This window comes from Argiope bruennichi, chromosome X1 (genome assembly GCF_947563725.1).
Source record: "Argiope bruennichi chromosome X1, qqArgBrue1.1, whole genome shotgun sequence".
NCBI classification, from domain to species: Eukaryota; Metazoa; Arthropoda; class Arachnida; order Araneae; family Araneidae; genus Argiope; species Argiope bruennichi.
The window spans coordinates 72,505,737-72,514,755 of NC_079162.1; positions in this window are offsets into that span (position 1 = coordinate 72,505,737).

Sequence of the window (9,019 nt, forward strand, 5' to 3'; positions counted from 1 at the left end):
AAATATACTAGTAAGTGACGCACTTGCTTTTGTGACTTAGAAAATAACTTAAAAAATTATTATTTTCTTATAAATGTCTTCCTAAATATAAATGTTTGATTTTCAATAAACTGATAAATTTTTCCTAAGTTTTAATACCAAACAAATTTGGGGGTAAGTTTTTAACCACTAAACTGTTTTATTTTCTATATTATCTAATAAGATGACACCTTCTATTTTCGGAATATTTTCTTATTCAAATGGAAATCCATTGAATACTTGACTTATCTATGTATTCGAAGTAATTTAATATTGAATTATAACTGCTATGAATGTTTTATTTTTTGCTTGCAACTATCAAAATTATATAAATCAATGCACGTATGGCACTCGGGCAAAACAGATATTAGATTAAAGTTCAATATTAAAATAAACTAAGACATTATGGTTTAGTTTGTGACATTAAAAAGTAGATTTTTTTCAAGATCTTCAAGGCATTTTCTACATTTTTAACAAGCGAAAATGTTTAAATTAGGCTATAAAATTCAAATATATACTTGATTCTGCTGTTAAATGCTTTCAATATCAAACAGGTTTATTGATAATTTATGAAGCTTTTTAATAAAATGATTTATAATATTGTTTCGTGACTTTGTTTCGTTAAAATCAGCAAAGCAGGCATTTACAAATGTGCAATAGCATTTTTCTGACATTTTCAATTCAATTTCTACTTTTCCATAAACAAAATTGTGCAAATCATACAACATAAACAATATCAATAGTAAATGAGTTAAGATAATTTTTAAAAAATGAACGTTTTATTGAATATTTCAGGACAGTGAGTGTCATAAGTTTGAAATAACCATGGCTTTGAACAATTTAACTGGTCTCTCTAAAGCTTTCTTGCATAGTTTCTAAGGACTGTATTATTCCCCTGCGCAAAATTTGGAATTTGGGTAAAGCTGTGAATGCTTTGCATGGCATTAGCGAAGATTAGATACAAAATATTGATCTTTGGCGTGAATTTAGAACTTTTACTGAATCTATCATGTGATCCTTGGCGATTAATTCCTGGCATGCAGTTAATAGTACCCAAAAATCGAATCTGTGTTTTAGATATTTAAGTCATTGCGCTTTCGAGTTATAATGTTTATTTCCTTGTGAAAATATATACCAACAGACGGTCAACCCCTTGACTAATTTGATTCCAAATTTGATATGCCAGGGAATCTACGTATCTATTAACCATGTTATGCCAGGGAATCTACGTATCTATTAACCATGTTATGCCAGGGAATCTACGTATCTATTAACCATGTTATGCCAGGGAATCTATGTATCTATATTTTCTATGTTAAATCTGTATACTAAATTTCATCCATCTGACTTTCTTCGTTTTATGGTTATCGTGTTAACATGTATTCGGACAACAGGACTGATAGACTTCCTCTGAATAGATTTTACTCAAAATTTAAAGGAAACCTAAAAAATTTGATTTAAAGACCAGGTGTCAAATTGCATCTGTCTAGCTCAAAGACTTTGAGCTACCATGTTCACAGATACGGTGTAAAATATGCGTTTTTCGAACTCAAGGAGGTTTAAAATGTAGACATTCGTTAAAATCTTAAGTTCGATTTTTTATTTTTTTTATTTTTGAGAACTACAATTCTTTCGCTATGCTTCGTACGTGAGAAAGTAATTTCCCATATTCAAAACTCTCGATTTCTGTAACCATATTTTGCTTAATATTACTTTTTTCTATCCGCAGAACAAATGACAGATATAACCAGTTATATGAATTCAAAAAATTTTCCTATATTCAATATTTACTGCTGTCTGGAATTTCATCATGAATTAGTTAGACACATGCATTTACTGTTAATTTGAAACAAAGGTTGTATTAATTCGTGAAAAATGTCTTAAAAAATTAACAGCTGGTCCTAAAAAATACACTTTCCAAGTGATTAATATATGAAAAACGTATAAAAAAATTCAGTACGATGAAAAAAAAAAGTCTGATTCATGAGAAGTATATAAAATTTTGGCTGCTATAGCCATTATTTTTCCCCCTTTTCCGATGCATGAAAAATTGTATAAAAAATGAATTTGTCATATAAAAGGTTAATCAATTTCTGAAGAATTAACAAATAAATGCGTTGGAAATAATGTTTTTTTTTTCTTTCATTATTGAAACCATATAGGATTGCAATCGTCTTCATCTTCTAACATATCGCTGAAAATTAGACGGCCAAAGCTGTGGCATGCAGTAGTAAGTCTTATTTGGATCAAATGCAAAGTCTGCAAAATTTACAGCATAAAATAACTATTTAATTTTAGAAGTATCGGATAAGTTCTGCAATGCATAAGCTTAAAAAAATAAGAAAGCCTAATAAATTTTCATTTAAAAAAATTTATTTAAAAAAAAACAATTTTTGAAACCCAAACCTGAAAATAAAAAACAAATATAAGTGTGAACCAAGCAAAAGCTGCTACAATGTTTTCGTCACGGATTAGATTACATGCGGTTAGAACATTTTAAAAGATAATGGCACTTTTTCCCATTCGATAAAAAATCACGATAATGCAATTTTCTAACAACGCACCAGCTTTCTTTCTCTCAAATCCAAATAAGAAATCTCTTCATTATTTTTCCCACTCCCACGTAAAATATGCTTGGAAATAATCGCACATTAATCACACTTCTAGGAATTAAATGGAGATAAAAACATGTAAAAAAGTAATAATTCAAAATTTTCCCCACCTACTGTCTAGGCGAAGAACCAACTGAAATTTCATGTTAGTAGGTCATCTGCAAAGTTTGCAATCGTATATCTGATTTATTTCGCATATAAATTGAAGGAATGACCATGAGATATAATTTCTTGTCGTGCTTTCTAAATGAAAACCCAGAAGGTCAAAGCCTCCGATTGTCATCTGATATCTTGCACGGTATTTTTTACCTTTTTTTTTTACACGTGCGAATGCGCCAAAGAAAGCCTTTTAAGTTTTTATTGATTTTCATGCGCCCTAATCTCAGTAATTTAACGCATAAGCGAAAACTCATGATTTATTTAAGAGTGATTTTTCATTTCAATATTGCCTTTTCAATCGTTTGAAAATTCATTTGAATGCTGCATTAAAAGACCGCCCAATTTTGATTTTTGTTTATCTTATTTAATAGAATTTTAAACTAATATTTGGGTTCTTATTCGTTGAAAGACAAACTAAAAAACTTTCATTAAAAGAGAAAAAATTGTTAAGAAAATATTAAAATTAAGGTCTAATACTCGTGACTTTCCTGCGACTAAATCTCTGTAATATAGCACTTAATTATGAAGCGCATGATTTATTTAGAAGCAAATTTCATTAATAAATCGCCATTTTCTGTCTTAAAATCACTATTAATTCCGTTTCGACTCTATTTTAAAAAACTATATATTTTTTTGTATTTCAACTTGCTTATATGATGGCGTAGATGAAGGAGAGCCGTTAGTCATCTGGCGGACATTTCTCGTGGTGACCATTGAAATAGTGATATTCAAAGCTTCATAACTCGGCCACTTTTAGTCACAGAAATATGGATATTTTTTTTAATGTTAGGGAGTCAAAAATATTTTACTGAATCTGAATAATAAAACTTAAGGGCTGTATACAAATTTCGCAATTTCATCATATGTACATTTATGGGGCCAAATAACTTTAAATATTTATTTGGGTCATTTTAGATATTTTTTTCCATTAAAAGTATATGCCTGTCTCTAACGATTTGGAAATTAATTATTAAGCCACGATTAGAGCGGACATCCTGAATAATTTCTTCATTAAGTAATCTCCATGACTTTGTCGTCTACTTCAATAGTATGTTACGTTTTGCGTTTAGCTTAATAGTGCAGTGAAAAGAATCTGATATGGATTTTGAACCCTTCCTATAAAGCTAATTGAGTCCAAAATTTGATGCAAATTTACAATTTTGATATCAAGACGATTTGCCAAATTTTATCTATTTAGTTCTCTGAGCTTTTCAATTATCGTGTTCACACGCAAACGGAGAAAGAATTTCCCTTTTATAAATTCCATGGAAGATTTTATTTTAAGAAATATGCATTCAAGTGCTGGCAAAAATTTGCAATCAAGCATTTTAGCACTTGTTATTTTATTCCTTTTGCAGGTTATAAGAAATAAATAATTCGGTTATTCGACTACTAATTGTTCCACAGAGCTTATATGTTGTTTGTCTTGGCATTTTAAAAATTTTTGTTGTTGAACTCATAATGGTTATTTTTAAAATAAATCTGTTTAATTTTCCTGAAATAATGAGGTTCTATTCTTAGCAAGTCATATCTCAAATTTAAAAAGGTAACATAATGCAGCGGTGAAAGTTATAAAATAGGCACAGTCATTATATTATTAAACCAATTGGAGTATTCTTTAATAAAAGTCTTATCTACTTTTCTCCACATAAAATTGTGGGCCTTGGGTAAGGCTGCGAATTACTTATATAACATTGGTGAAAGATAGTTACGAAATATAGATCTTTGGCCTGAATCTAATATTTTTAATGAATCTATCGCGAGAATATGCATTTTGGAAGCCTTTTTGCCAGTCTATTTACACCAAAATTTGACACAAACTAAAAGGTTGTAGTCGTAAGATAATATATCGAATTTCGTCGTTTAAGTCATTGTACATACGAAAGTCAAATCGACAGACGGTCAACCATACGGCAGATTTGGCTCAAAATTTGACAGTTATCTATATTTCAGATGTTAAACATTTGTACTAAATTTTATCTATGTAGCGTTTTATAGTTATCAAATTCACTTGTCATCAAATAGCCAGACAGACGCATATACTTCCTATAAATAGATTTCATTCAAAATGTTATAGAGAAGTACTAATTTTGTCATTATTCAATATACCAAATTTCAGACGTCTAGCTCAAATCGTTTTTGAGTTTTCAGACTCAATGAGGTTCTATTCGCTAAAATGTCGAATTCGAATTTTTTGAGAATTAAAACACTTGCACTATGTTTTACATATGAGAAAATAAAACAGAACGCAGGAATTATGTAGAATCCAATGAAGTTAGTCGCCTTGTAAACCGCCATTGTCTATTTGCAAGGAGAGCCAAGAAGATAGGGTGTACGTCGGCCCGCTACTTCTTAAAATCATCGGGTTTAATCGTCCTCTCATTAGTGGAGTGTGAAAATTTAAAAAGATGAGTGTCCATTAAGTTATCATCTTCGTCATTTAGTCATGGCTCAAAATTACCCAAAATAATCATCGAATCATTTCAAAATGGGACATTAAACCTCTATTTGCTTACTTTTTCTTTTCGAAAAATGCATATTTTAAATTTATATACATTTGAGAGTGAAAATATAAAGAGTGATTTTGTGACAAAAAAATTTTTTATTATAAATTTAGAAAATAAAAATATAACTTCTGAAAAAATGATTTCATATATAATCATATAAAGACAAAAATAATACAAATAACTCTCGCTTAAGTTACGATTATATTCTTATTTTATAAAATACATATATTTTTGAATGTATACAATATTTATATCAGTTACACAAGAAATTACGTTTTGTGTAATAAATCTCAAAGCTTAGTTCAAGGTTAAATTCGATTTCACATTTTATACACCAAATTCACATTTCTTAGCAATTTTTAATCACTTACAATTTTTTTGGAATAGTAAATAGCAGACTGTTTATGAGGCCTTTTTACTGTACTGATATACGAAGAGAAAGTGTTGTAATCGTCAAAAAATTCAAACTCAAGACTTTGACGAATCTCCACGTTTCAAATTTCTTTGAGAACGAGGAAACTAAAAAGCGATTTGAGGTGGACGGAGGAAATTTAGTATATGGACTTAAAATCATGTTTGTAGATATCTATCATATTTTGTGCAAAATCCATTCAGAGGAAATATGTATGAAAACAAGTTAACCTAAACTCAAAACGAAAAGAGTAAGATAAATAAAATTTGGTACACAAATTTATCATCTAAAGTGTAGGTAGGTCCTTATCAAATTTAGGTCCAATGAAATCCATATTAATTTTTATCAAATAATCAAAAAACGCAATGATTTAAATGAAAGAACAATGATATATGATCCTGTGATTACAATTGTAATTCTGTTCCAAATTTTGTGTTTCAATCAGACGGATAAAAGCCGTCCAGATTACGTATTCGGTTTTCTGATACTTGTGTATTAATCGTATCCGAGCAATAAATCGTCAAAGGTCACGCGTTAATAAGCTCTTTTGTAACTATCGTCCACCAACGGCATGTGAATAATTATATACAAGTACATTTATTAGTAAACGAACAAGTTTCGGAGAAACCACTCCCACTGTACTTTTTCTTAGAAAGTTATTTAGCTTAAAAAATGGCAAGCTGATAATCCCAAATGTCCCCAAATCGCAAAAGAGGACTTCTAATTGAACTACTTTAAAATCCTGAATGTTTTTGGCTACTTAGCTCAATCATTTGCAAATGAAACTCCAAGTTTTATCTTTTGTATTGGAAAAGGGGATTATTTATAAAGTCGAAAACGTTCCATAGTGATTCATTCAAGAATTACCTGAAAATTTATATATTTTAATATTATATTATTATATTTTTTCCTATTTGCATAAATTCTCACTATCTGTTGACCAAACTATCTGATTAAAGTTCTAAATATTGCAGAAATTGCTTTATCGAAATTAAATACATTTTCTGCTTAACTTTTTGCGCTTACTTTACTCCCTACTTTAAAAGCATATGAAAAATGCGCTAGGCTTTTAAACAGTGGATTGGATAGAAAGCCTAAACGTCCAAATTTACAAATTTTGCTACATTCATGATGCTAGTGGAATTTTTGGGATAAGCACTTAGTAAAATTTCTAATTTAATTAAATTAAACAACTAATCATTAGGCTAGTTATTTTGCAAACTCTAATCCGACTACTTCTACACTTCAACCAAGCCACTGAATGAACTTCAGTAAGTTCAAGTTATTATTCGAAGATTCTGACAATTGGTTCTATATAACCATACATTTAGAATAAGATAATTAAAATGTTGCATTGAATAAACAATCTGCGATAATATTTTTAAAATACGCTTTCTTACTAAAGAATGTTATTTTATAATATTAAAAATCTACTTTTTCAATGAAAATGAAAATATAAATGTGGATATATTAGACTATGTTAGACTTATGAATGCTATTTCCAGTATCTGTATTGAATATTTGTAGTCATTGTTGTCAAAAAAAATGAATGAAGACTTAAATCTTAATTTATTAACAGTTCAATAAAGTAAAATAAAACAAAATTAGGCAACCTTTCATATATTAAAATTAAATTTGTAAAATCGTTCGCATTTCAAAACAATCATTAAAAGGAAAAACACTCTATAATCAGAAAAATAAGCAAAAAAGTAAACTATAGATTTAATGAACATTAATTAAGAACATTGGATTTATAGATCCTGTAATAGACAAAAACATAACTAAAATAATAAACACTAACATTAAGTATAAAAATTTCTTAAAACTGCATTAAAAATATAAAAATGGAATCAATCATAATGTAATATTTCTATTCCATAAGCTATATCATTAGTGAAAACAAATTCACAATTCTCCATCTTAAAAAGCAATAGATTGCTATTTTATTTAGTTACAAAGTTAAAACTGATGAACGATTTATTGTTTTTGTTTTGCTTTTCTTGTATCAAACACATTCCTTCAATAAGTATAATTTGCTTTTCTTACCTTCGTCTGTTTAATAGATGCGGGCCAAATCGCCATCCAACCATCGGAGTGCTCTTTTTTTCTTTGCTTAATAGTTGAAGGAAGTGTGTCATGGGTGCTTGTTATTCCCCTACAATCGTGATTACCACCACAAATCGAACATGGTGATCAGGAATCATCATAATCATGTGTTCGACTAAATGTAGGGTCATTTGCATTTCTGATCCAAAAAGAGTTAATAACAAAACACGAAACCTTTGAATCAAACAATAGTAGGTCTTTCAACGTATCTAAAACTCATCAACAGCAAAAACCATCAATGTACAGAACCGTAATTTTCAACAATGCCATTGTAAATTTGTATATACATATATATATATATATATGTTCGGCTCAAGTAATAGGTTGTGAGGAAAAACAAATCCTTGTAACTAAAATGCAATCCCATATCCAAATTATTCTTATGCCTAAAACAAGGAGTGAATCTAAAAGATATTGCTTAACAAATCAAAATATTTTAATGCAGAATATGCTTTTCTCTTTGGCAAACTGGTAAAATTATGGCTGAATCATTCCACATTCGAGTCTTCATTTCACAATAACAATTGATTAACAAAATCCATCCTAATTAATTTTTTCTAAAATAATTGAATCAGCCGTTTGACGAAGGGAACACATTATAAGAAAATAATCGAAACAGGCATAAAACGCGTCTTAAATAGCTGTCCGTAAATTGTTAGCTGTAAAAATGGAAGGAAAGCCATTGATGCAAAGAAACTTGCATAAGTTTACAGACACTCATTTGAAAGTTTGTCCCGATTCATTCGTAACTATGGTAATGATTAAATACTTCATTTACAACGCGGCTCAATTTTATGGACAAGTGATTTTTTTGAAATAATAATTCAAAAAATGACGCAATAATCGCGAAAAATAATAAACACATGAAATCGGAACATAAGAGTATTACAACAGAGAAATATAAGTTTTACAGAATTTTTGTAAAAATAAATAAATAAATAAAATGGGCTGTTCCAAAAATATATGAAAATTTCGAATATTTTGCATTTTAAATTCCAATTTTAGATACATTCTTTTAAATTATATTGAAAAATCCTATTAGGCCTGCTTCGAACTAGTGTTTGAAGAATTATTATGTTATTGGAATCAAAACTTTGTGTTTTAAGATAAGAATAAACAGTTTTAAGGGGTGTTTCTGAAAAGGTGTCTGACGTATGTGTTTGATACATTGAATCTGATATAAAGCAAAAAATGACGCATAGTTG